Genomic DNA, 27,423 nt, shown 5'->3' with positions numbered 1-27,423 from the left:
GCAGCTCCTTCTAATCCTTTTTCTCTTTTATCTTTACCCATAAGAATTAGAGCAGGCAGGCCGTTCCTTCTCCCCGGCCTGCTCCATTATTCAGTACAATCTAGTTTGATCTGATCTAGGCCTTTATTCCATTGTTCTGAGGTTCGATTCCAACTCCAGCGACTGTGTAGAGTTTGCACCTTCTCCCTGCCATTAAGGTGGGTTTCCTCCGGGTGCTCTGGGCTTCCCCCCCACCGTTCCAAGATGTGCGGCTTAGGTGGATTGGCCATGGGAAATACCAAGTTACAGGGATGGGGGGGTTTTGAGTGAGCTGCTGTTCTGAGGATTGGTGTGGACTCAATGGGCCAAATGACCAGCTTCCACACTGGAGGGATTCTACAGTGAAATAACATATTCTGAAACAGTTCCTCCAAGTTCTGGATTTTCTTGTGAGGGAAAACAGCCTCTCAGTATCTTCCTTCAATTCAAATACGGGGCTGGATTTTATGGGGGTAGGATTTCTTGCCCTCAAGCAAAAGATTCCTGCTGCTGCTTACCTCCCCATGGAGCAGTTACACTGAAATGTATCATGTGGCAGTTCTGTATTGAAATATCTTCTTTCTTTGGAGCTAGTTAGTTGAGTTTATTTATAACCAATTTAATGCAGTTCAATATATATGCGTGTTATGTTTCCTAATTTATAAAACAAGGAGATTCAAGGCAAGGACATTTAGGGGTAATTCAGCTGAGGGATTACAAAACAAAATAGCAGTAATTTCAGCCAATTCATGCTAGATTAATATATGTATGTTTTGTAATATTGGAGCAAGTTGTAGCCAAGATCATAACCCAAGAGGGGACCAAATAAGACAGTGAAAACACGAGCATGGACACCTGAGGATTTATAAGATGTAATTTGCATTTGTGTAGCGCCATTTGCATCCCTGCGGCATTCTAAAATGTTCCGCAAAAAGCATGTTACTTTTGAAATGAAGTGGCTGTTGGTTTGTAGGAAACGTGGCAAAAAGTTGTATGCCGTAATTTGTTCCCACAAACAACAATTGAGATAAATCTGTTTTGATAATGAGGTCGTGGCTATTGGCCAGGACCCTGTGAGGAACGCCCTTGCAATTCTTCGAATAGTGCAGTGAGATTTTTCATTCCCAATCTTTATCCCATCTGAAAGATGACACACCCAGCAAGTCAGTTTGGGACAGTTACGGAACTGGAACCGTTGGTCTAGGTCATGCACTCAGGTCTCTGGGGAAGGCTTTGAGCTGCAATCTTTGATTTGGGTGAATTGAATTGAATTGAATTTATTGTCACGTGTAACGAAGCACAGAGAAAGGTTTTGTCTTGCGAGCGATACAGGCAGATCACATAGTTAAGTAGCATAGCTAGTAAATAATAGATAGACAACGATAAAAACACAGGTACAGGCGAACGTTAAGAGTTTGTGAGTCCATTCAGTGTTCTAACAACAGTAGAGTAGAAACTGTTTTGAAACCGGCTGGTGCGTGTGTTCAGGCTTCTGTACCTTCTCCCCGATGTAGAGGTTGTAGAAAAACATTGTCAGGGTGGGATGGATCTTTGAGAATGCTGGCGGCCTTTCCTTGACAGTGGGCATGGTAAATAGATCTGTAGATGGAAGGTTAGCCTTTGTAATTGTCCGGGCTGAGTTCACCACTCTCTGTAAGAGTGAGAGTGCAAATTGATCTACACTGCCATTTCCCAGCTTTACTTTAATTACAATATGTCTTACAGCCTTAAAGCAATCTCCAAAATTCTTTGTCTTTAATATTTACATACAAACCCAGTATGACTAACTTGAAAATGACACAACACCAGGTTATAGTTCAACAGATTTATTTAAAAGTACAAGCTTTCGGAGTGCTGCTCCTTCATCAGGTAGCTAGCTACCTGTTGGGACTATAACCTGGTGTTGTGTGATTTTTAACTTTGTCCACCCCAGTCCAACACTGGCCATCTCCACAGTATTACTAACAGTGTTCTTGTTCTGAGGCAGAAGAATGTGGGACCAAGTACCACTTTAGTAACTCCAGCATAGAGACAAGCTTGCATTCTGATGCTGGACTAAGGAGCAGTGTGCTGTTGCAAGGTAGCATATTTTGGATGAGATGTTAAATTGAAGTCCCAACCTATTGTTCAGGTGAATGTTCAGAATCAGGGCCCAAAACAAGAGTTTGTATCAGGGCCTGGCAACGGGGCTCAGGGCTCTATGGGAAGCCCTGCTGGACTCAGTTTGGCGTCCACTCTGCTTGCATTGGGTGCTGGGGCATTATTGAGACAAAGTTGGAGGCTTTTGTCTGCTAAAAAAGACAACAAAAATACATTTTTTTAAATATGTTTGGGTTTCCTTGGATTTCCAAACATAAATAGAAATCAGGAAACATCAGCAGCGCTTCATCTGGAGGCTCACTGAAGATGTTACCTAGTATGGTGACAAAGCATCTGAAAATGAACCTTCCAGCTCAGCGAGCAAACCTACATTCATTAGTGCAAAATCTTTGTATCCTCTTTAGTCACAGAAGGGATCCCAGAGGAATAGAGAAGAGCCAACATTGTTTCTTTGTTTAAGAAAGGAAACAAAGATAATTCGGGGATTACTGACTGTTGAGCTTTATGTAAACAGTAAGGAAATTATTGGGGAAAGTTCTTAGAGATAGATTTTACTCACAATTGGAAAAATATTATTAGTGATAGGCAGCAATGGCTTTGTTCAGGTAAGGTAGTGTCCCACAAACTTGATTACATTTTTTGGGGAAGTGACAAGATTGATTGATGAGGACAGGGCAGTAGATATTGTCAGCATGGACTTTAGAAAGGTCTTTGACCAAGGTCCCTCATGACAGGCTGATACACAAGATGAAGTCACATGGGATCTGCAGTGAGCTGGCAAAATGGATACAGAACTGGCTTAGTCATAGAAGACAGAGAGTAGTGGTGGAAGGATATTTTTCTGACTGAAGATCTGAGACCAGTGGAGTTGTGCAGGATTGGTGCTGGGACCCCTGTTGTTTGTAATACATATGGGTGTAGCTGGCCTGGTTAATAAGTTTTCAGATGGCACAAAGACTGGGGGAGCTATAGCTAGTGAGTAGGATTGCCAGAGAATACAGCAGGATATAGGTAGGCTGGAGACTTGGACAGAGAAATTGTCAATGGAGTTTAACCTGGACAAATGCAAGATGAGGGAGTGCAGCGTAGGTTCACGAGGTGAATTCCTGGAATGGCAGGATTGCCTTACACGGAAAGACTGAAGCGACTGGGCTTGTATACCCTTGAGTTTAGAAGACTGAGAGGGGATCTGATTGAAACGTATAGGCTTATGAAAGGACTGGACACTCTGGCAGGAGGGAACATATTTCCGTTGATGGGGGAGTGCCGAACCAGAGGACACAACTTAAAAATACGGGGTAGACCATTTAGGACAGAGATGAGGAGAAACTACTTCACCCAGAGAGTGGTGGCTGTGTGGAATGCTCTGCCCCAGAGGGCAGTGGAGGCCCAGTCTCTGGATTCATTTAAGAAAGAATTGGATAGAGCTCTTAAAGATAGTGGAGTCAAGGGGTATGGAGATAAGGCTGGAACAGGATACTGATTAGGAATGATCAGCCATGATCATATTGAATGGCGGTGCAGGCTCGAAGGGCAGAATGGCCTACTCCTGCATCTATTGTCTATTGTCTATTGTCTATGATGCATTTTGGAAGATTTAATGCAGGAGGGAAGATTACAGTAAATGGCAAAATCCTTAGTAACATCAACAAACAGAGGGATCAAGGTGTGCAGGTCTACAGTTCCCTGAACATGGCAACACAAGTGGACAAGGTGGTCAAGAAGACATATAGCATACTTTCCTTCATTGGTTGGGGCATAGAATTAGTAAGTCATGCTTAAGCTGTTTAGAACTTTAATTAGACCACATTTAGAATCTATACACAGTTCTGTCGTCACACTACCAGAAGGATGTGGAGACTGACGAGGGTAATGACACAGTTTGCCAGGATATTGCCTGGTTTGGAGGGCATTAGCTATGAGGAGAGATTGGACAAACTCTGTTTTTTCTCGAATGTTGAAGAGTGAGTTCCAATCTAATAGATATTTATAAAATTATATGAGAGACATAGATAGAGTGAATAGTTGGCATCTTTTTCCTGGGATAGAAATGTCAATAAACACAGGTTTAAGGTAAAAGGGGGTAGGTTTAGAGGAGATTAGATTCCCTACAGTATGGAAACAGGCCATTTGGCTCACCGAGTCCATACCAACCCTCCGAAGAGTAACCCACCCAGATCCATTCCCCTACATTTATTCCTGAATAATTTACCCTGGGTAATTTAGCATGGTCAATTCACCCGACCCACACATCTTTGGATTGTGGGAGGAAACCTGAGTACTCAGAGGAAACCCAGGCAGACGCAGGGAGAATGTGCAAATTCCACACAGACAGTCGCCTGAGGTTGGAATCGAACCTGGGTCCCTGGTGCTATGAGCCACTGTGCCGCCCACTATATATACAAGGCAAGTGTTTTACACCGAGCAGAGTGAGTGCTTGGAATACACTGCCAGAGGAGGTGATGGAGGCAGATACAATAGCAACTTTTAAGAGGCAGCTTGACAGATATATGAATAGGAGGAGAAAGTGAGGACTGCAGATGCTGGAGATCAGAGCTGAAAATGTGTTGCTGGAAAAGCACAGCAGGTCAGGCAGCATCCAAGGAGCAGGAGAATCGCTGTTTCAGGCATCAGCCCTTCTTCAGTAATTGTCTAAAGGTTTCCTGAAGAAGGGCTGATGCCCGAAACGTCGATTCTCCTGTTCCTTGGATGCTGCCTGACCTGCTGCGCTTTTCCAGCAACACATTTTCAGATATATGATTGGACAAGGAATAAAGGGATACAGACAGGATGGAGGCAAAAACTTTTAGCATTGAAAAACATCATGTGTCAGTGCAGACTTGGTAGGCCGAAGGGCCTGTTCCTGTGCTGTTCAGTTCCTTGTTTGTTCACGGAAAAGAGATGCAGGAATTGTCAAAACAAAAGCAGAAAATATTCTCTTGTGCGATCACCAAGAGCCGTGCCCTTGGTGAGCACCATAATCCACCCCTCAAAGAAATAAACACCTTATTTCATTGATTTCTCTTTGAGACACCCTCTGGTCTGCTGAGTATTTCCAGCATTTGCTGTTTGATTTACAGGAGGTCATTTAGCTCAGTTCACCTGTTTACGATGCAGGGTGATACCAACAATGTGTGTTCAATTCCCACACTGACTGAGATTACCATGCAGTCTCCTCCTTCTCCTGGAGAGAGGCAATGGCCTAGTGGTATGATCACTAGAGTATTAATCCAGAGACCCAGGTCATGTACTGGGACCTGGGTTTGACTCCTGCCATGGCAGATAGTGTAATTTGAACTCAGTAAAATCTGGAAGTAAATGTCTAAAGGTTACCATGTTGTCTCTTGTTGGAAAAACCCACCTAATTCACTAATGTCCCTTCAGAAAGGAATCCATTGTCTTTCCCTAGTCAGCCCTGTGTGTGACTTCAGACCCACAGAAATGTGGTTGCCTCTTAACTACCCTCTGGACAATTAGAGATGGGCAATAAATGCTGACTTAGCCAACGATGCCCTCATTCCGTGAATGAATAAAAAACAAATTCTCCCCTTGTGTGCTGACCTTCAGGTTAAACTCACCCACCAGTAGTCTCTCTCTTGATGACAAGAGTGGGACTGCAGCAGGTTCACTTTTATTTACAATTATTTTAATCGAGGAAGTGATGGAGGTGCATACAATTACAACATTTAAAAGGATGGGTATCTGAATAGGAAGGGTTTGGATGGATATGGGTCAAATGGGACTTGATCACCTTGGTATATCTGGTCAGTAGAGATGAGTTGGACCAAAGGGTCTGTTTCCATGCTGTATGACCTGTTTGGATATGCTGTGACACATCTCGGGGTGGGGGTTAGTGGGGTGCAGCCGTTCACGATATATTAATGACCTGGATGAAGGCACTGGGGCATTCTGGCAAAGTTTGCAGACGATACGAGGTTAGGCGGACAGACAGGTAGTTCTGAGAGGTAGAGAAACTGCAGAAAGATTTAGACAGTTTAGGAGAGTGGTCCAATAAATGGCTGATGAAATTCAATAACAGCAAATGCGAGATCTTGCACTTTGGATAAAAGAATACAGGCATGGACTATTTTCTAAATGGTGAGAAAATTCATAGAGCCAAAGCACAAAGGAATCTGGGAGTGCTAGTACAGGGTTCTCTAAAGGTTGACTTGCAGGTTGAGTCTGTGGTTAAGAAAGCAAATGTAATGTTGTCATTTATCTAAAGAGGGTTGGTATGTAAAAGCAGTGATGTGCCACTGAGACTTTATAAAACTCTGATTTGGCCCCATTTAGAATACAGTGTCCAGTTTTGGTCCCCACACCTCAGGGAGGACATACTGGCACTGGAGCGTATCCAGCAGAGATCCACTTGGATGATCCCTGGAATGGTAGGCCTAACATATGATGAATGGCTGAGGACCCTGCAATTGTATTCATTAGAGTTTAGAAGGTTGAGGGGAAATCTCATAGAAACTTAAAAAGATAATGCATGGCTTAGAAGGGGTGGACGCTGGGAATTTGTTTCCGTGAGATGGGGATACTAGGACCCATGGGCACAGCCTTAGAATTAGAGGGTGTCAATCTAGAATGGAAATGAGGAGACATTTCTTCAACCAGAGAGTGGTGAGCCTGTGGAATTCATTGCCATGGAGTGCAGTGGAGGCCGGGACGTTAAATGTCTTAAAGGCAGAGGTATATAAATTCTTAATCTCACAAGGAATTAAGGGATACGGAGAGAGTATGGATAAGTGACGTTGAAATGCCCATCAGCCATGATTGAATGGGGAGTGGACTCGATGGGCTGAATGGCCTTATTTCCACTCCTATGTCTTATGGTCTTAGGTGGGAGTTGAACCAGGACCGTTTTGGTCTGTTGTGGCAGGGACACTGGCTCCCACACAACCTTATTCATCGGTGAGACCATGACAGCTGCAGGGGTCACGAAGGGTTAAATGCATCCGTTCCTCACTGCACCGCCAGCTGAGAATGAGTGAGTGTGCAGTCAGCAGTGCCAAAGCCTGTGGACAGCAGACTGACAGGCAGCGTCTGCTTTGAACCTATCAGCAGGAACAGAGAGCCGCGCTGGCAAACTGCTCCGAGTTGCATTAACTAACGTGGCAGCCCAGGGGAACAGGAGCCTGTCACTTCTGATCGGACACGTGGACAGTGGCAACCTCAGAGAAGTGCTAGGGAGTAGGGGAGGTCGCTGCAGTGGACACACACTCAGGGCTGATCGAGGAATGCTAGACAGCTGGCTCTGTTGGCTTCACCCATCCTCCACCCCCAACACGCTCATCTGGAATTTGAGTTAGAGGCTGCAAGGGGAGTGCCTCCCGAGTTTGTTCTGAAAAGAAAATAGAAGCACAGGTTATGGGAGATGCGGGATAGTGGGGAAAACTCTTCACCCACCTGATGTGCAGCAGCTCGACTGAAATCCCTTGAAGGAGCTGAACTGTTTCTTTGTGCTTAGAAACAGTCATGGATGTACTTCTGTGACCGTTATGGGTTGTGGTTCCTTACTGCAGGTAACAATCTCACTTTTTCATGCATTTGAAATTGAGGAAGGTGAGGGAGCAGAATAAATCAGAGGAGTTAGATTTAGTCATTGTTATTTTAAAGTATGATCACTCCTGCTTTTTATTTAAGATTTTCAATTGTCTCCAACTCCTGTAAGGTTTGAGATTGACAACTAGAATATACAGCGCCTTGAGTAAAGTTTGAGGGAGAGCTGCATTTCTTTGATAGGCGTTAAGACTTCCTATTTTGTTCAGCTCATGCTGAACTCTGGCAATGATTTAATAGGCTATTATTCCTTTGGTGCTGCACATTGAGGATCATGTGGGATGTGATCCCTCTTTCGAAGGATTCGAGCCTTGCTTATTCTGGATGAGCATCAGTAAAAGTTCTGAAGATGGTGGCTACATTAGCGTGAGCTGTTTGGGCTGACTCGAGAATGTGGTGAATGTGCTTACAAGGTGCATAAAAAGGGTAAAGTGTACTTGAATTTTACATTTCCCACTTCCTGCAGGCATGCGATTTGAAAAGAAGTTTCTGAGCCTGTAACTCGATGCTGCCTTCAGTCGGTTTGGCTGCTTGTGAGATGGGTGTAGTTTTCTTTGAGTTGGATTGCTGTGTACTCGGTGTTTTCTCTGTGCTGTGTCACATCCTAAACGGTTTCAATGCAGTTGTTCATGGGTTCTTCCTGTTTTGCCCACCCAAATTGTACGTTTGTGGTTTGGTCTCCATCCAAGTGAAAACAATTTTAACCTCTGTTACTGCTGCTGGGCACTTAGTAACGTTTGTGACAGGTGTCTGTAGCTGTGTACCCAGCCACCCGTCCTCCTTTTTAATATATTCATATTTTCTCTGCTCTGGATTCTTAAAGCAAACTTTGTATCCCCTTTTTGGATGATTCCAGCATGCCTAGACATCTTTTAAACTCGATAGCTCTTCCTGAGGTGCGCCCACACCCGATGAGAGCTGGTAACTCTTCAGCTTGGGAAGGCATCGACACCAAATCCAATTCCTGTTTGTAGCTGGTGTAGGCACACAATCTGAGTAGGATTTCAAATAGGTATCATTAAGGAACAAGGTTTCATCCCATTCCACTCTGCACTGAGGAGCTTTGATTTAACACTAGCCCATACTCCTCAGTCTCAGCATAATGACTGTGCCCTTGACCCAAGCACAATGGGCCTGTTGGACCCCTGAATCCTGCTTCTTCAATCCCCTGTCCCTGTGTGTGCCTGAACAAGCTGTTTAAAAGAATATTACAATGCAAGAGGCCATCCATCCCATTGAGTCTCTGCTGGCTCTTTGAAAGGACAGTCCACATGTATATCTGCCCATATAGACCTGAATATTTTTCCCTTTCAAGTATACAAAAAATTTCAAGAAGATTCTCAGCGTCCCTACTTCTGGGTCAGACTTTCCAGGTTCAAGTCCCACCGGCTCCAGGGATGTGTCCAAATGTTGCTGACCCGCTTAATTTAAAACAAAACTATACAAAATTTCAATGTGAATATTGATATCATATCTGCTTGCATAATCCTTTTAGCTGGTCACTCAAAGTTATAAGAAAAGATGTGTTTTATTTAAAATCTCGTCATTTGCTTTGTGGGGTTCTTTAAGTCAATAGCAATACAGTGGTTAGTTAGCACTGCTGCCTCACAGTGCCAGGGACCTGGGTTTGATTTCAGACTTGGGCAACTGTCTGTGTGGAGTTTGCATATTCTCCCTGTGTCTGCGTGGGTTTCCTCCAGGTGCTCCGGTTTCCTCCCCCAGTCCAAAGATGTGCAGATGAGGTAAATTGGTCATGCTAAATAGTCCAAAGTGTTCACAGATATGTTGGTTATGTGTGTTAGCCAGGGGAAGTGAGGATTGCGGATGCTGGAGATTAGAGTCGAAGGGTGTGGTGCTGGAGGCCAGCTCCTCAATCCTGATGAAGAGTTCATGCTCAAAATGTTGACTCAAGGACATGCAAGTCTTGGGCTCCTCCACAGTCAAACTCTAGCCACCTGATGCCTGGCAGAAGAGCACTCATCTTCTGCCTTGGGACCCTCCAACCACACGGCATCAATGTTGATTTCACCAGTTTCCTTATTTTTCCCTCCCCCTACTTTATCTCGGATCCAGCTCTCCACCTCGGCACCGTCTTCTTGAAAGGACCTACCTGTCCACCTCCCTTCCCAACTATCTGCTCCACCTTCCTCTCTGATCTATCACCATCATCCCCCATCTTCATCTGCCTATCGCATTCCCAGCTACATTCCCCCAGCCCCAAACCACCACCCCCCGCTCCATTCCTGATGAAGAGCTCATGCTTGAAACGTTGACTCTCCAGTTCCTCTGATGCTGCCTGACTGGCTGTGCTTTTCCAGCACCACACTTTTTGACTGCGTTACTCAGGGGGTAATGTAAAGTAATAGGGTACGAGACTGGGTCTGGATGGGATACAGTTTGGCGGGTCGGTATGGACTTGTTGGGCGTAATGGTCTGTTTCCACAATGTAAGGATTCTATGATCTATGTTCCTCTGGTTACCAACTCTCCTGCCATAGAAACAGTTCCACATTATAAAAGAAATTCTTCAGAATGTTTAATATCTTGGTCAAAGCTCAACTTGACCTTCTCATTTCTATGGAGACATCTCCAGTTACTTTTGTCTGGCCACTGAAGTCCCCAAAGCATGGGACTATTTCAGTACTGCCCCACTATAGCCTCCCTGTAAGAGACTTTCCTGCAGTTCATGATGGTTTGTCTGAGAAGAATTTGCCATCTCTCTCTCTCTCTCTCTAAGAATGTGTTTGTATTGCAGTTATTGCTCTGCAGCACGTGTCCCAGATTGTCTCGGACATGAACGCTCCTGAATGTGTGCAGACCTTCTCATCACAGTAGCGATAGGCTGAACATTATAGACACTCATTAAATGATAGAATACTACATCTGCACAAAGGAAGGCTATTTGGCCTGCCCTCTGTGTGCCTCTTTGCTGTAGTTATCTATTTAGTCCCACCCCCGTTCCTGTAAATGTTTTCTCCTTTGAGTTTATCAGCTCACTTTTGAATCTACTTCCCTTTCACGCTGTGCATTACACATTTTTTTTCGTGTTTTCTCAAGCCTGTGCTGATTCATTTGCTGATCACTTTCGATCTGTGTCATTTGGATCACTGACTTTTCTGTCAATGAAAACAGTTTCTATCAAAACCCTTCATGATCTTGAACCTATCTCCTTGTTCCAATGTTCTTCATGCTAAGGAGAACAATCTCCTTCTTCGCTGGTCTTTCCATGTAACGGGAAGTTTCTCATTCTTGGCATCATTCCTCTGAATCGCTCTGTCCTTTACAAGGCCTTGACGCCCTTCCTACAGTGTGGTGCCAGAACTGAACACAATACTCCATCTGGGACTTAAATGGTGTGTTAAAAGGGTGTAGCATAACTTTCTTGCTTTCTGCCTCTATCTATAATGCTAATGATCCTGCATTATTTTCATTCCACAACCCCCTCAATTTGTCCTTGATGCTGCTTTCAGATATAAAGTGTTCATACCTTCCCCACCCCCAGGTCTGTTCCTCTTTCTGAGCTCCCTTTTAAAATTGTTTCTATTTCTTTATTACCGCTCCTCATGCCTGCCCAAAACACAAAGCAACTTACAATGTTCTACGTTCATTTGAATGTGTCTGCACATTTTTGTCAATCACCCTTCTGTCCTGCAATCTGCTGTGATTGGCTGCCTTTTCAAGTCTAGTTAACAACCTGAGGGATGTTTTAACTTACATGAGCTTTATTTTGACATACTGTTAGCTGGCTTGACACCTGTGTTTTAAGGAGATGCCCATACCCCTGATCTAAACCTAGACTGATCATGTGCCCAGGCTCGACCATAAAGCGGAAGGAGTTATCGCTTGGGACACTGAATCAGAAATGGTATATGGAGGAGGTGGATATGGTGTTTGCTTTTGTGCAGAGTTTTAACAAGTTCCCAATGTACCGAAAGCACAGTGTAATCATGGAAGTATCCTCTAATACGTTGTCATATGTTGTTTAAAGTATGAACTATGTGCACAGACAGCAATGAGGTAATGACGGAGGTACCTGTTTTTAATATTTCTGATGGATTACAAAATAGCAGTGGGGCAAAAATATATTTAAGTGTATAAGAGGTCTTCTGGATATAAAGAAAAAAAAATGAAGTGGCAATGGGGGTAGGGGACACTGCTGTGGTGCAATGGTAGTGCCTCAACCTCTCAGCTGTGAGGTTTGGGTTTAAGCCTCACCAATTCAGAGGTGTGTAATAACATCTCTGTACAAGGTTGGTTAGAAAATAACTAGACTGGAAGTTGGTCTTCATCAAAACTAAAGCCATTCAGCCCATCAGGTGTAATTAGGAGGGATTTTGAGGTACAGTGGTGTTGTCCCTACCTGTGAGCTAGAAGACTTGAATTGAAGTCCCACCTGCTCCACAGGTGTATGCTGGCATTTCTGAACAGGTTGATTAGAAAATATCTACAAAGTGGTCGTACACAAGGGAAGGAGCTCCACTGCTCTTTAACAAAGATTACTGTAGAATGTTTTACATCAACCTGAGGGATCCTTGCACCCTCAACAGTTCCTTCAACAGTTCGGCAATCCCCTCGGTACTGCAGTAAATTGTCAACCTAAGCTCCAGGCCTCATCAAAGGTGACAGCCTGTTGTTGTAGGTTTGATTTATTCCGCAACATTCAATGCACTGAGCCATGGTGAAATAAAACTGTTCAGCGTGCAGTTGAGTCACACGTTCACACTGTTTAATGCAGGTTTTCAAAATTAAATCCTAAATTGTAGGAAAGATATAATAGTGCATAAAATTTACCAGAAAGTGACTGATGTGACATACCTTTGTATCTGAATTGCTAGTACACATCTGCATAAAGTACTTGACACATTTTTGAATCTTGTTTCTCCATTTACTGAGGAATTCCAAGTCCCAAAAGCCCTCAACAGTGGCCAGCATTGAGTACTATTATGAACTTGTAGCTGGGTCTACTGATTTAAACACATTAAACTGATAGTTTACTTGTAGCCCCTCTGTAAAAACATATGAATCCTCTTGAATTATGAACAAATAGTTAATATTTCCTCCATGAATTATGAATGGTAGGCGGGGTGTGCAGCAAAAGACAAAAACTATTGCACTTTCACACTTCAATGTCATGTAAAGGATCCAATGGCAAAACTCGAAGGGAACTTGTTTTGGTTGGTATCCTCAGCACTTATTCCTCACAACACCACTACCAAAGCAGAGTACCTGGTCACTGATGTTTGCAAAGACTTGCTGTTGGCTGTTGTTTCCTTGATTTTAACCATTGAAAGCATTTTGAAAGCCCATCCTTCTTTTGTGGTATCATGGTGGTTTGCCTGATGTTGAGCTAGAAACTTTGAGCTCAAGTCCCATGTATCATAACAAGACAGAGAAAACGTTTGAGTTTTGGATTGAGTCTGATATGACTCTTCTTCACAATCTTCAGACTCAAAATGTAAACTCTGTTTCTCTCTCCACAGATGCTGCCAGACCCACTGGGTCCCTCCAGCATGTTTTTTTTAATTTAATTAAAGAAAATTATATTGATGAGGTGCCAGACTTCACATGTAGACCAGACCAAGTAAGGCTTCCTCCCTCAAAGAATGTGAGTGAACCACTTCAGGTTTTTAAAATTAAAATACAACAAAGTGATGGTTATTCTGACTGACATCAGCTCTGGAGTTCCCCTTGAATTCAAATTCTTAAAATAGAGTGGTAGAATTTGCACTTGCATTCTCTGGGCTAGTGATCCACTGCTGTGATAACAAATCTTGCAACATCATCGCAATCTTTTGGTCTGCTTACCTTGGCAAGCTGCACTGGCAATGGATTGAATGGCCTCACTGACCTCTCAGGGATGTGGAAAGTGGGCTGGGAGCATTCAAGTGAGCAGCTCCAATTGCGACAATTCAAAAGGCAATGTGAACGAGGAGTTGAGAGAAATAAGCCTGGGTGGTAATAAAACGAAACTCTAAATGGATTCCTAAATACTCCTAAGTAAGATGAGATTGGTGCCAGACCAACTGGGAAGCTGAACTCTATTCGAACTTTGAAGGGTGTTCTTCATTCTCTGAGCATAAAGGCAGTCTGACCAGCAAAATAGCAGGCCTCACCATATGACATGCTCTGTTGATCTGATTGGTTGGAGTTAAGACCTAGTAAAGTCCTTAATACTACTTGCTGCTTTTTTGGAGCAGGGGTTGGAGGTGAGGGAGGCGGGGAGAAGACATGGCAAGCAGCAGAAGAGCTGAATGTCCATGAACAAGATATGTCCTTTTGAAAATGGTAGGGAGAGTGGAGATTGGAGAGATCATGTTGTCGTGTGAATATCACTGGACTCAGAACCCAGAAACTTGCGCTAATGCCCTGGGAACATGGATTTGAATCGCACCTTAGCAGCTGGCTGGATATACAGTATCAAAAGTTGGTCTCAGTTGTTAAGAATTAAGAATTGGCAATGAGTATTGTTGATGCTGTTAAATCGAAGAGTTTATTTAATGTCCTTTAGCGAAGGAAATCTGCAATCTGTTCTTGGTCTGTCCTTCATTTGATTCCAGATCTTCAGCACTGTGGTTGACTCTTATTGCCCTCTGAAATGGCCCAGTAAACCACTTAATTCAAGGGTAATTAGGGATGGGTGACCACAGTTGGCTTTGCTAGTGGCAGGTGAAAGTGTGTCCAGTGTAGAGAAAGAGTGAGCCCTCATGGGGAAAGCCCAGCATGGAGCATCGTCAGGCCCACATCTTAATAAAGGACTGTAATGTTTAACTTCTAACTTTTATTTTTCTACTTCATACTGAAAATAACTGTCGTGATAAGCCTTTTAATTGATTTATTTATTTTCCACCTCAGATTTTGTACCCAGATACCTTTTTGACCAAGATGGCTCCATTTGTGGTGACCTTGTACACTTTACAGAGTACTACTGTATTTGAGTACATGTGACAATAAACCCGAAATTGAAATCTGATATTCGCAGCCTGTGTAAGAATTAAAATATATACATAGATTCTCCCCTCCCCATCCTTATTAGTTTCACAATTGTGAATCTAATTTTAAAATTAACCACCCTTTCAGCCAACTCCAAGTTTTAAGATAATAATGGGGAATAAAACAAAAAGTTGGATTGCACCTTCTTCCTCCTCTTGCTACTCTTTTCGCTCCCTTTCTCCTTAAGGCTTTATCGACCCTTTGCTGCACGTTAAATTCCAAAATGTGAATGTTGTCTTAGTAACCTCATACACCATGTAATCAGTACATTGTTTATTTCACTTCTCTACAGTGTGTCAGTGAGTAGAGTTGGAGTAGCAGAGGAAAAGAACTGAGAATGATGATGAATTGGAATCACATTTCCATTTTCTAAAAACATATAGTATTGTCATGACTCATACATTTGTGGTTTTCCTTGGTTGTAGGTTGGATGTTAAGATTGTTTTATTCATTGATGAGATGTAGCCTTTGCTGGCGGGATTTGCATTTACTGCCTGTCCCTAATTGCTCTGGAAAAGATAATGGTGAGGGAGGGAGATCCTGGATTTTTGACCCAGTGATATTGAAGGAACGGTGATATAGATCCTAGTCAGGATAGTGTGAGGGGACCTTGCAGGTAGTGGTGTTTCTATGTACCTGCTGCCGTCGATCTAGGTAGTAGAGCTCATGGATTTGGAAGGTGTTGTAGAAGATTGTTACTTATTGTGTTAAACTTTAGCCCTGTTTCTGTATTGTGTGGCAGTGGTATGTATTGAACGGCAGGATGTCACGTTGGTCTGTGACAACCAATAGAGAGGATACAAATCATCATTTTAAGTTAGAAGAAAGGCCGAAAATGAGATTTATGGTACTGTGTATATTTGTGAAATTCAGAAGTGCAGTTCATGATTGGGAAGTCCCCTGAAAGTTTTGCGCAAATTTGGAATATTAAACTTTTGAGACAGATCCCAATGTGCCCCGGTTTCTATTGGGTCACATTCCCCAAATCCTGATCTGTTTTTATGGACTTCACTTTACAAGGTCAGACAGAAAAAAAACCCCTCCCCAGACTCTCTTTGAAAGCAATTATCCGTGTCCTGTGTCTCGGGAGTCCTACTTGAGCAATGTAGAACGAAGAGTATTTCTCTGGGTTTTGAAAGGCAGCTATGTCATTGGGAGGTTAAATCAGGTGGAGCCAGAGCCTGGGTCTGCAGTGTTTCAGATAAAATATCCCTTCTTACCATGTTCTGTCTGCACTTAAGCTCAAAAAGCCTGGGTTTGCTCACGCTTATAGACCTCATATTATGACAAGCACAATCTCTCATTGATCTCCTACCCCTGTTGTTTCCTTTTCTCATCTAATTCCACCGTGTGACAGTGTAGTTTGTTTCAGAAGATCACCTAGAAATTGCTTTTTGGACTTTTACTGATTCATGCAGACCTGAGGCCTGTGCACAAGGATTCAAGGCTCCTTAGGAACTGAGGGTCAATTGCAAATGGCCGATGGGTCAGGCTCTGCCAACACAAGGCTCTTGGCCTAGCTCTGAGGGCGGGTTGAAAAGAAAAGGATGGCAGCTTAGCCCAGGCTAGGACCCATCCATTGAGCATCTGAGAAAGGGAATGGAGCAGCTCCCTGGGGCCACTCCATGGCTCAGCACCAACCAATACCAGGCTCTGCGCCCTGAGTACGAGTTAATCTCCAATTAAAATGTGAGAGGGTCTAGTATCTGTTTTAGATGGCTGTCTCAGATTCCCGAATTGGGTCCGAGCTAATACAGGGATGAACAGTTTTCAGGAATCCTTGGGAGATGCCAATGTGGGAGTAGCTCATTAGATGCAGGTCCAAGGCAGGAGGGTCAGTTTCGATACATATAATTGCTAGTTGAATGAGACCAAAGTGCATCTTGTCTCTCTAGTTGTGATATAGAGCTCTTAGGTATTCCTGCAGTTCAAGTTCATATTAATAGCGATACTTCTTCACCATTATAGTTTTTTAAAACAATATTTAAATATTCAAATTGTTTGTTTCAGGGCATGTGAGGAATGAAGGCTCGGTGAGAGAAAACACTACCTCCATGTCGTTTCTATCTTCCTACTTGTGTATGTTTGTGTCACTTGTGAGGAGCTAAGTGTAAGAATAAATCATAGGTGTCAGAGTTCTGTGTTTGTTTTCTACATCAATGCAGTTATTCAGTATCTGTCTGTGTGTTTATCAACTTTTCCTTGGAAATGTTGGTTAAATTTTCTCTCATCATTCTCTCCTTTTAATTCTCCTAATCTTCCCAGAGTGCACTCTCCTCACTTCCTTCTCTCTCTCCATTTTGCACTCTATCTCTCAGATTTCCTCACCGCATTTCTGTCTTGTCTTTGCTTCTCTCCCCTGTCTTTTCTTTCTCTCTCTCCCCTCTCACTCATACCTCCCACTCACATTTCTGTTTCTCTCTTTCTCTGTCCCCCTATCTCTATGCCCTTCTTTCTCTTTCTCTTGTTCCCATTCTCTCTCGGTTTTTCCTATTCTCTCAAACTAACCCTCTTCTCCCGCACCCCCTCTCTCTGTAGAACTACCCTCTCTCTCTGCCTCCCCTCCTCTCATGCCCCTCTTTTCCCTCTTTCCATTTCTCCCCTACTCTCAATGCCTGTTTCCTTTTCTCTTGCTCTCTCCTGCCATTTGGCTCTTAGTCTCTCACTTGTTTGTGTCAGTCTCTATTTCCTCTTGTGCTTTCTCACTCTCGCTTTTTTCCTCTCTTGCTTTTGTCCTTTCTCTCTCTCACTCACCCTCCTCTCTCTATTGTCATTTTCACTCTCTCACTCTCATTTTTTCTTTCATGTCTTTGACGCTCTTTCTTTCACTGTCTCTTACTCTACCCCTTTCTCAAATTCTCTCCTCTTTCTCTCCTGCCAGTCCTTTATCTCTCTTTCCATCTCTTGGGTCTTTGCGCTGTCCCTGCCTTACGTTCTCTCACTCTCTCCCCACCTTTTCCATCTGTCTATCCACCTTCTGCTTGCCCCCTCTCTTTCCCTCTCCCGCTCACTTCTTCTCCTGCTCTTTCTTGCTCTTGCCCTTTTTTTCACCCTTCCCCTCCCTCACCCTTCCCCTCCCTCACCCTTCCCCTCCCTCACCCTTCCCCTCCCTCACCCTTCCCCTCCCTCACCCTTCCCCTCCCTCACCCTTCCCCTCCCTCACCATTCCCCTCCCTCACCCTTTCCCTCACCCCCTCTCTCCCTCACCCACTCTCTCCCTCACCCCCCTCTCTCCCCCACCCCTCCTCTCCCCCACCCCTCCTCTCTCTCACCCTTCCTCTCCCCCACCCTTCCTCTTTCTCACCCCTGCTCTCTCTCACCCTTCCTTTCCCTCACCCTACCTTTCCCTCACCCTTCCTCTCCCTCACCCTTCCCCTCTCTCACCCTTTCCCTCACCCCCCTCTCCCTCACCCCCTCTCTCCCTCACCCCCCCCACCCTCACCCTTCCTCTCCTCCACCCTTCCTCTCCCTCACCCTTCCTCTCCCCCACCCCTCCTCTCTCTCACTCTTCCTCTCCCCCACCCTTCCTCTTTCTCACCCTTCCTCTTTCTCACCCTTCCTCTCTCTCACCCTTCCTCTCCCTCACCCTTCCCCTCCCTCACCCTTCCCCTCCCTCACCCTTCCCCTCCCTCACCCTTCCCCCTCATCCTTCCCTCCCTCACCTTTCCCTCCCTCACCCTCTTCCCCCACCTCACCCTTCCTCTCCCTCACCCTTCCTCTCCCTCACCCTTCCTCTCCCTCACCCCTCCTCTCCCTCACCCCTCCTCTCCCTCACCCCTCCTCTCCCTCACCCCTCCCCTCCCTCACCCCTCCCCTCCCTCACCCCTCCCCTCCCTCACCCCTCCCCTCCCTCACTCTTCCCTCCCTCACTCTTCCCCTCCCTCACTCTTCCCCTCCCTCACTCTTTCCCTCCCTCACTCTTTCCCTCCCTCACCCTTCCCCTCCCTCACCCTTCCCCTCCCTCACCCTTCCCCTCCCTCACCCTTCCCCTCCCCAACCTTCCTCTCTCCTCACCCTCCCCTCCCTCACCTTCCCCTCCCTCACCCTTCCCCCACCCTCACCCACCCCCTCCCTCACCCTTCCCCTCCCTCACCCTTCCCCTCCCTCACCCTTCCTCTCCCTCCCCCTCCTCTCCCTCACTCTTTCCCTCCCTCATCCTTCCCCTCCCTCACCCACTCCCCCACCCCACCCCACCCCACCCCTCCTCTCCCCCACCCCACCCCTCCTCTCCCCCACCCCACCCTCCTCTCCCCCACCCCACCCCTCCTCTCCCCCACCCCACCCCTCCTCTCCCCCACCCCACCCCCTCCTCTCCCCCACCCCACCCCTCCTCTCCCCCACCCCACCCCTCCTCCCCTCACCCCTCCTCTCCCTCACCCCTCCTCTCCCTCACCCCTCCTCTCCCTCACTCTTCCCCCCTCATCCTTCCCCTCCCTCATCCTTCCCCTCCCTCATCCTCTCCCCCACCCCACCCCCCCCTCCCTCACCCCCCTCTCCCTCACCCCCCTCTCCCTCACCCCTCCCCTCCCTCACCCCTCCCCTCCCTTCCCTCACCCCTCCCCTCCCCTCCCTCACCCCCTCCCCTCCCCTCCCTCACCCCTCCCCTCCCTCACCCCTCCCCTCCCTCACCCCTCCCCTCCCCTCCCCTCCCTCGCCCCTCCCCTCCCCTCCCTCACCCCTCCCCTCCCTCGCCCCTCCTCCCCTCACTCTTCCCCCCCCTCACTCTTCCCCCCCTCACTCTTCCCCCCCTCACTCTTCCCCCCCCCTCACTCTTCCCCCCCCTCACTCTTTCCCCCCCCCCTCACTCTTCCCCCCCCTCACTCTTCCCCCCCCCTCACTCTTCCCCCCCCTTACTCTTCCCCCCCCTCACTCTTCCCCCCCCTCACTCTTCCCCCCCCTCACTCTTCCCCCCCCTCACTCTTCCCCCCCCCCTCACTCTTCCCCCCCCCCTCACTCTTCCCCCCCCCTCACTCTTCCCCCCCCTCACTCTTCCCCCCCCTCACTCTTCCCCCCCCCCTCACTCTTCCCCCCCCCTCACTCTCCCCCCCCCCTCACTCTTCCCCCCCCCCTCACTCTTCCCCCCCCCCTCACTCTTCCCCCCCCCCCACTCTTCCCCCCCCCCCTCACTCTTCCCCCCCCCTCACTCTTCCCCCCCCCCTCACTCTTCCCCCCCCCTCACTCTTCCCCCCCCCCTCACTCTTCCCCCCCCCTCACTCTTTCCCCCCCCCCACTCTTCCCCCCCCTCACCCTTCCCCTCCCTCACCCTTCCCCTCCCTCACCCTTCCCCTCCCTCACCCTTCCCCTCCCTCACTCTTCCCCCCCCTCACTCTTCCCCCCCCTCACTCTTCCCCCCCCCCTCACTCTTCCCCCCCCTCACTCTTCCCCCCCTCACTCTTCCCCCCCTCACTCTTCCCCCCCCCTCACTCTTCCCCCCCCCCTCACTCTTCCCCCCCCCTCACTCTTCCCCCCCCCTCACTCTTCCCCCCCCCTCACTCTTCCCCCCCCCCTCACTCTTCCCCCCCCCTCACTCTTCCCCCCCCTCACTCTTCCCCCCCCCTCACTCTTCCCCCCCCCCTCACTCTTCCCCCCCCCCTCACTCTTCCCCCCCCCCCTCACTCTTCCCCCCCCCCCTCACTCTTCCCCCCCCCCCTCACTCTTCCCCCCCCCCCTCACTCTTTCCCCCCCCCCACTCTTCCCCCCCCCTCACCCTTCCCCTCCCTCACCCTTCCTCTCTCCTCACCCTTCCCCTCCCTCACCCTTCCCCTCCCTCAGCTGCCTTTTCTCTCTCCAGTCCTCTCACTTGCCATTTCTTTCACCTTTCTCTCTCTTTCTCTCCCTCTCTCCAGTTCTCTGTTGCCGTACCTCTCTTCTACTCATCCTATCTCCCTTACCTTTTCTTTTCACTCACTCTCGCACCCTCTTTATGTCTCTCTCATCTTCTCTTTTCCGTCCTGCTCTCTCACCCTTCCTTGCTAACCTTTTCTGTCTCTTGCTTTTTCTCTCACTCTCCCATTATTTTTCTCTTCCTTCTCTCGCTCCCCTTTCTCTCTCTCTCTCTCTTCTGCCCTTTCATGCTCTCTCTCATCTTTTCTCCCTCTCTCTCAACCTATCGCTCCCTCTCTTGCTTGTTCCCTCCTTCCATCTCGTGACAACCTGCTCGCTCATGCTCTCTCTGTCTCTCTCTCTCCCTAATATCAGTCTCTGCCTCCCAACCCCTGGTTGATGTTGATCCAAGCATGGATCGCATTGGCCTAGATCAGTATTTTAGCTGTTCCTCTTGGCTCCGTTATCGTGGCCTACTCCTGGCCTGCGATAACTTTGTCTCAGAGTTTTTCTTCCAACTAGTCTTTAGAGACCTTAAAAAAAACAGCCAATGCTGAGGTAAGGCTATGTCTCGAGCAAACCTGAAACTTCCACTGACCATTCCGCATGTGAAAATGCCCTAAACTGATATCTGTTTAAAATGAAAAGAAACTTCAGGTGTGAAAAAAAACAAACTGAAAGAAAGGTTGGGGTGGGAGCCCAAAGGGAACATGTGCTAACTCGAGATCAGAGAGAGAGAGAATAGAAAAAATAAAGGCTAGCGTTTATATTATGTCTTTCCAATCACCGATGGTTCCACACTTTAAACTCAATGAAGGATGTTTGTGAGGCTCTGCTGGAGTACTGGGTGCAGTTCCAGTCACCCTGTTATAGGGATTATGGTATTAAACTGAAGAGGGTTCAGAAAATATTTACCAAAATGTTGCTGGGAATAAGATATAAAAATAGACTGGAGACACTGTGACTATTTGCACTGGAGTGTAGGAGGTTGAGGGGTGACCTTATTGACGTTTGTAAAATCATCAGGGGCATAGATAAAATGAATGACAAGGGTCTTTTCCCTTGGACTGGGGAGTTGAGAACTTGGGAACATAATTTTAGAGGAGAAAGAATTAAAAAGGATATGAGGGGCAATTTTTTTTCACAAAGAGTAGTTAGTGTGTGGAATGAACTGCCAGAGAAAGTGGTGGATACAGGCACAATGACAACAGACATTTGGATAAGTTCATGAATAGGAAAGGTTTGGAGTGATAGCTGCCAAGCGCAGGCAAGTGGGGCGAGTTTAGTTTGGGATTATGGTCAGCGTGGATTAGTTGGACCAAAGGGTCTGTTTCTGTGCTGGATGACTCGGTGTGGGATAAGTGACAGTCAGTCTGAGCTCTTCCAACAGAAGCGTGATAAAATTTGTTGTGTGATGTGGGGAGGCCTATATTGCTCAGAATATCAGCCCGCTCCTCTTCAGGGCATAGTCCAAATGATATCTGTGGCACCCTGTCTGAAAGCTACCACCTCTGACAAAACAGCACTCCCTTAGTCCTGCACCTTTTGGCTGGGGGGTGGGGGGGGTTTGGGGGGGGTGGGGGGGGTGGGGGTGGTTGGTGTTCAGCTTTGACCATTTTGTGGGATTGAAACCAGGACTGAGTGCTACCAACTGCTGCACCAGGACCATGCTCCCTTTTACAAATTAGGGTTCAGGGTTTGTTATTATGTCAGCACTCAACTGGTGGATTTGGCTTTCTGCGCAAATGGCTGAGCAATTTGGAGGAAGTTACCAGCTACAATAGTAGTTCTGTGACGTGCTAATGTATCCAGTCTCGCTGTCTAACAGGCCCCAGGCTGATAGTCATGGGATATGGGTTTGAATTACACCATTGGAGTTGATGGGAATCTAAATTCAGGAATAAAAGTCTGAAATTGGAAAGCAAGCTCCAAGATGGCAATGATAGAGGTATCATCAATCGTCATTAACCCATTTGAGCTGCCGTTTAAGGAAGGAACTCTGTCATCCTTTCTTAAGCACTTGGAAGTATGTGTGATTTTCGCCATTAACAAAATACCTTGCACTTATACAAGCCACTTGCATTTACATAGCATCTTCACAGGTGTAAAATGGGCTCCTGTGAAGCAGCATGGGTGATCTTGTAAACGTTGAGACCATGCCACATTTGGATGACCCACAGCAAGGTGGTTGATTCCTAACTGTCCTCTGCAATGGCCTAGCGAGGCACTCAATTCAGGGGCAGTTAGGGGGAGGGCAACAGTTCTCAGTCTGATACACACATCCTGCGAAAGAATAAAAAGACAGTGAAAACACAGCCCTGGGTTTGCCTCGCCTACTCTCAATGCCCAGGCCAACTTTTAGGGTTGAAGCGTGGCTTTCCCTCCCACGTTAATAATGGAACAGGCCCTGTCAGCAGCTTCTCTGTTACAGTCTCCAGGAGCAGGACTGAGATTAACATCTGCAGAGACTGGCAGTCTGACATCTCCTCCACCCTGGGAAAAGCACATCTCAGTCATGACGACATTGTCTTTTGGTGTTTTTGATCGGAAACGAGGGTGTGAACTTCACCACACCATCAACATCTCTCTGTTCCTTCCTTTCCCACTCCACCTCTACCCTTTATGGGAAAAGGCAAATAGACGAAGTCGGTGTGGAGAGAGCACTTGGAAGAATGTGTGATTTTCACCACAAACCATATACCTTGCATTTACACAAGCCGCTTGCATTTATGTAGCACCTTCACTGCTGTAAAATGGGCTCCCGTGAAGCAGCGTGGGTGATCTGGCAAAGGTTGAGACCGTGCCACATTAGGATGCATCATGTAGAGTTGAGGTTCAGGCAGGATCTTGGGGAAGGAGAGAGACAGAAGGTTTCGGAAGGAATGGCCCAGGCGCTGCCTTGATCAGTGAAGCCTGGATTTTATTGTGAAGGGCATAAATTTGTTTCAGGGAGCTGGGTGACTGCAAACTGGAACATTCACTGTTTTTAAAACCTTATCTTGGATCAGCTCTGACTGACAGAACCACCCTTTCCCTGTTGACTGGTCAGATCCATAAGGAAAATAAGCCACGATGGAGGAACGGTTCCTTTCACTCATTTGGAGAAATGTGAGATATTCCTCTTGGGAAATGGAAAGTTAGGTTCTGAGATTAGATTTGAGGTGTGTAGTTTGGCCAGCTATACCATTCATATACTACCAAACCTAGACCAGTCTGTTATAGAGTCATCCAGCATCGAAACAGCCTTCAGTCCAACATGTCCACACTGGTCAAAGTTCTCAAACTGAAATAGTCCCATTCGCCTGCATTTGGCCTGTATTCCTCAAAACATTTCCTATTCAACTACCTGTCCAAATGTATTTTAAATGTTTTAATTGTACCTACATCCACCACTGCGTCTGGCAGTTCATTCCTCATTTGCACCACCCTCTGTGTGAATCAGTTGCTCCACAGGTCCCTTTTAAATCTTTCCCCTCTCACCTTAAGCCTATGCTGTCTAGTTTTGAACTCCCTTACCCTGGGTAAAAGACCTTTGCTATTCACCCTATCCATGCCTCTCACGACTTTATAAACGTCTGTAAGGCCACCCGTCAGCCTCTGCTCCGTTGGAACAAAGTCCCAGCCTCCGTATAACTCAAACCCTCCATTCCCAGTAACATCCTTGTAAATCTTTTGTAAACCCTCTCCAGTTTAGTAATATGTTTTCTGTCGCAGGGCAACCGGAACTGCACACTATACTCCAAAAGTGGCCTCAGCAACTTCCTGTTCAACTACAACGTGACACCCCAACTGAGCTTCTTATTTCATACTTGTGCCTTCACTCAGACTATCCGCCTTCACCTCCGTAGCATCACTCAACTTCACGCTTGCCTCGTCTCAATTGCTATCATCCATTCCTTCTATCCTGACTATTCTGACACACACTTGGCTAGTCGTCCAGTTCCTACCCCCTTGAACGTTAACATCATCTCAAACTCTCTGCCCATGCTCGGAAGTTCTCTTCCCTGCTACCTCTTGGCTAGCAGACCAACAGTCACTCCTGGTCAAACAACGTCTTGGTTTTAAAATTTGCCTCAGTGTTTTACAAACCCTTCATGACCCCTCTCATCACAGTCTCTGTGATTTTCTCCAGGCCCACAAGACTCTGAGATAGCTGGGCTCTAACCCTGGCCTCTTGTGCTTTCCCAGTCACAGTTGCTCTAGCATTGGGTAGGCTGTGTCTTTAGTTACCTAGACCCCAGGCTTTGGGATAACCTCCCTGTGCCTCGTACCCACATCTTGAGTTCCCCCTTGAAGACGCTCCTGAAACTAAACGCCTTGACTGAGCTATTATTCACCTGAGATACCTTCTCATGATGTGTTGTTTTAATGCCCCTGTGACACATGTTTCCTCGGTGCTATATAAATGCAAGTTGTTGTTGTAGCTGACCTGCTGGCTGCTTGAGAAGGCTATTGATGCTTTCTATAGAGGAATAGTTCCACCAGGCCATTGGAGTACCAAGTAATATTAACAGTGGTGAGGAAGCCTGTTTAAAAACGACGGGTTGACCCGAAATCCTTTCAGTAGATCCACCTGTGCCCTCAACGTTATGGCTTTTTTTTTGTATAGTACTTTGGGAGCAAAAGTAGGGAGGTTGCAGGGTTTGGAGAAGTGAATCAATCTTTATTGCCATCTAATAATGCCTTCTCACTGTTTGTTTCTATGGTTCAGGTAAACATTTGTATCTGTGGCATTGTCTATTTGCATGCCAGCATCTTAATGTCGCTCTGATTAGATTAGATTCCCTACAGTGTGGAAACAGGCCCTTCGGCCCAACAAGTCCACACCGAGCCTCTGACAAGTAACCCACCCAGACCCAATTTCCCTCTGACTAATGCACCTAACACTACGGGCAATTTGGCATGGCCAATTCACATGACCTGCTCATCTTTGGACTGTGGGAGGAAACTGGAGCACCCGGAGGAAACCCACGCAGACACTGGGAGAATGTACAAACTCCACACAGACAGTCGCCCGAGGCTGGAATCGAATGTGAGACAGCAGTGCTAACCACTGAGTCACCGTGCCGCCCCCAGAAAATTCTAATATACAGAACTAATTTGGCTGAAAATTCGTTGCTGGAAAAGCGCAGCAGGTCAGGCAGCATCCAAGGAGCAGGAGAACCGATGTTTCCCACAACCCTGTACCGCCCATTTCTACCTCCTACCCAAAATCCACAAACCTTACTGCCCCGGCCGACCCATTGTCTCAGCCTGCTCCTGCCCCACCGAACTCCTCTCTGCATACCTCAACACGGTCCTGTCCCCCTTAGTCCAAGAACTCCCCACCTATGTTCGGGACACCACCCATGCCCTCCACCTCCTCCATGATTTTTGCTTCCCCGGTCCCCAACGCCTTACCTTCACCATAGACATCCAGTCCCTGTACACCTCCATCCCCCATCACGAAGGACTCAAAGCCCTTCACCTCTTCCTTTCCCGCCATACCAACCAGTACCTTGCCACTGATACCCTCCTTCGACTGACTGAACTGGTCCTCACTCTGAACAACTTCTCTTTCCAATCCTCCCACTTCCTCCAAACCAAAGGAGTAGCCATGGGCACCCGCATGGGCCCCAGCTCTGCCTGCCTCTTCATAGGATATGTGGAACAGTCCATCTTCCGCAGCTACACTGGCACCACCCCCCACCTTTTCCTCTGCTACATTGATGACTGTATCGGCGCTGCCTCGTGCTCCCACGAGGAGGTTGAACAGTTCATCCACTTTACTAACACCTTCCACCCTGACCTCAAATTTACCTGGACCGTCTGAGTCCTCCTTCCCCGACCTCTCCATTTCTATCTTGGGCGACCGAATCAACACTGGCATTTACTATAAACCGACCGACTCCCACAGCTACCGAGACTACACCTCCTCCCACCCTGCCCCCTGTAGAAACGCCATCCCATATTCCCAATTTCTTCGTCTCCACCACATCTGCTCCCAGGAGGACCAGTTCCAATACCGTACAACCCAGATGGCCTCCTTCTTCAAAGACCGCAATTTCCCCTCAGATGTGGTTGACAATGCTATCCACCACATCTCCTCCACTTCCTGCTCCTCCGCCCTTGAGCCCCGCCCCTCCAATTGCCACCAGGACAGAACCCCACTGGTCCTCACCTACCACCCCACCAAACTCCATAATCATTGTATCATCCGTCGTCATTTCTGCCAACTCCAAACGGACCCCACCACCAGGGATATATTTCCCTCCCCTCCCCTATCAGCGTTCCGAAAAGACCACTCCCTCTGTGACTCCCTCGTCAGATCCACACCCCCCACCAACCCAACCTCTACTCCCGGCACCTTCCCCTGCAACTGCAAGAAATGCAAAACTTGCGCCAACACCTCCCTCCTCACTTCCCTCCAAGGCCTCAAGGGATCCTTCCATATCTGTCACAAATTCACCTGCACCTCCACACACATCATTTATCACATCCGCTGCACCCGATGTGGCCTCCTCTATATTGGGGAGACAGGCCGCCCAATTGCAGAAAGTTTCAGAGAGCACCTCTGGGACACCCGGACCAACCAACCCAACCACCCCGTGGCTCAACACTTCAACTCCCCCTCCCACTCCACCAAGGACATGCAGGTCCTTGGACTCCTCCATCGCCAGACCATAGCGACACGACGGCTGAAGGAAGAGTGCCTCATCTTCCGCCTAGGAACCCTCCGACCACAAGGGATGAACTCCGATTTCTCCAGTTTCCTCATTTCCCCTCCCCCCACCTTGTCTCAGTCCCAACTCTCGAACTCAGCACCACCTTTCTAACCTGCAATCTTCTTCCTGACCTCTCCGCCCCCACCCCCACTCCGGCCTATCACCCTCACCTTCACCTGCTTCCACCTATTGCATTTCCAGCGCCCTTCCCCCAAGCCCCTCCTCCC

The 27,423-nt window shown here is 47.2% G+C and overlaps 1 protein-coding gene across 10 annotated transcripts in view; it reads left to right on the top strand.

Annotated features, from left to right (window-relative positions):
* psd3l (pleckstrin and Sec7 domain containing 3, like) overlaps positions 1-27,423 on the top strand; it is a 435,109-nt gene that overhangs the window by 243,643 nt on the left and 164,043 nt on the right. The window contains exon 1 of one of the 10 annotated variants that reach the window (XM_072583943.1): positions 7,203-7,643. The exons of the other annotated variants lie outside the window; for them this stretch is intronic. The gene's annotated coding sequence lies outside the window, so the exon portion shown is untranslated. Of the gene's footprint in view, positions 1-7,202; positions 7,644-27,423 lie in introns of those variants that run through there. 10 annotated transcript variants of the gene reach the window in all.

The sequence above is a fragment of the Chiloscyllium punctatum genome, chromosome 14, assembly GCF_047496795.1.
Source record: "Chiloscyllium punctatum isolate Juve2018m chromosome 14, sChiPun1.3, whole genome shotgun sequence".
NCBI classification, from domain to species: Eukaryota; Metazoa; Chordata; class Chondrichthyes; order Orectolobiformes; family Hemiscylliidae; genus Chiloscyllium; species Chiloscyllium punctatum.
The sequence above is the reverse complement of the archived record's forward strand: the minus strand, read 5'-3'. Positions and strand labels throughout refer to the sequence as shown.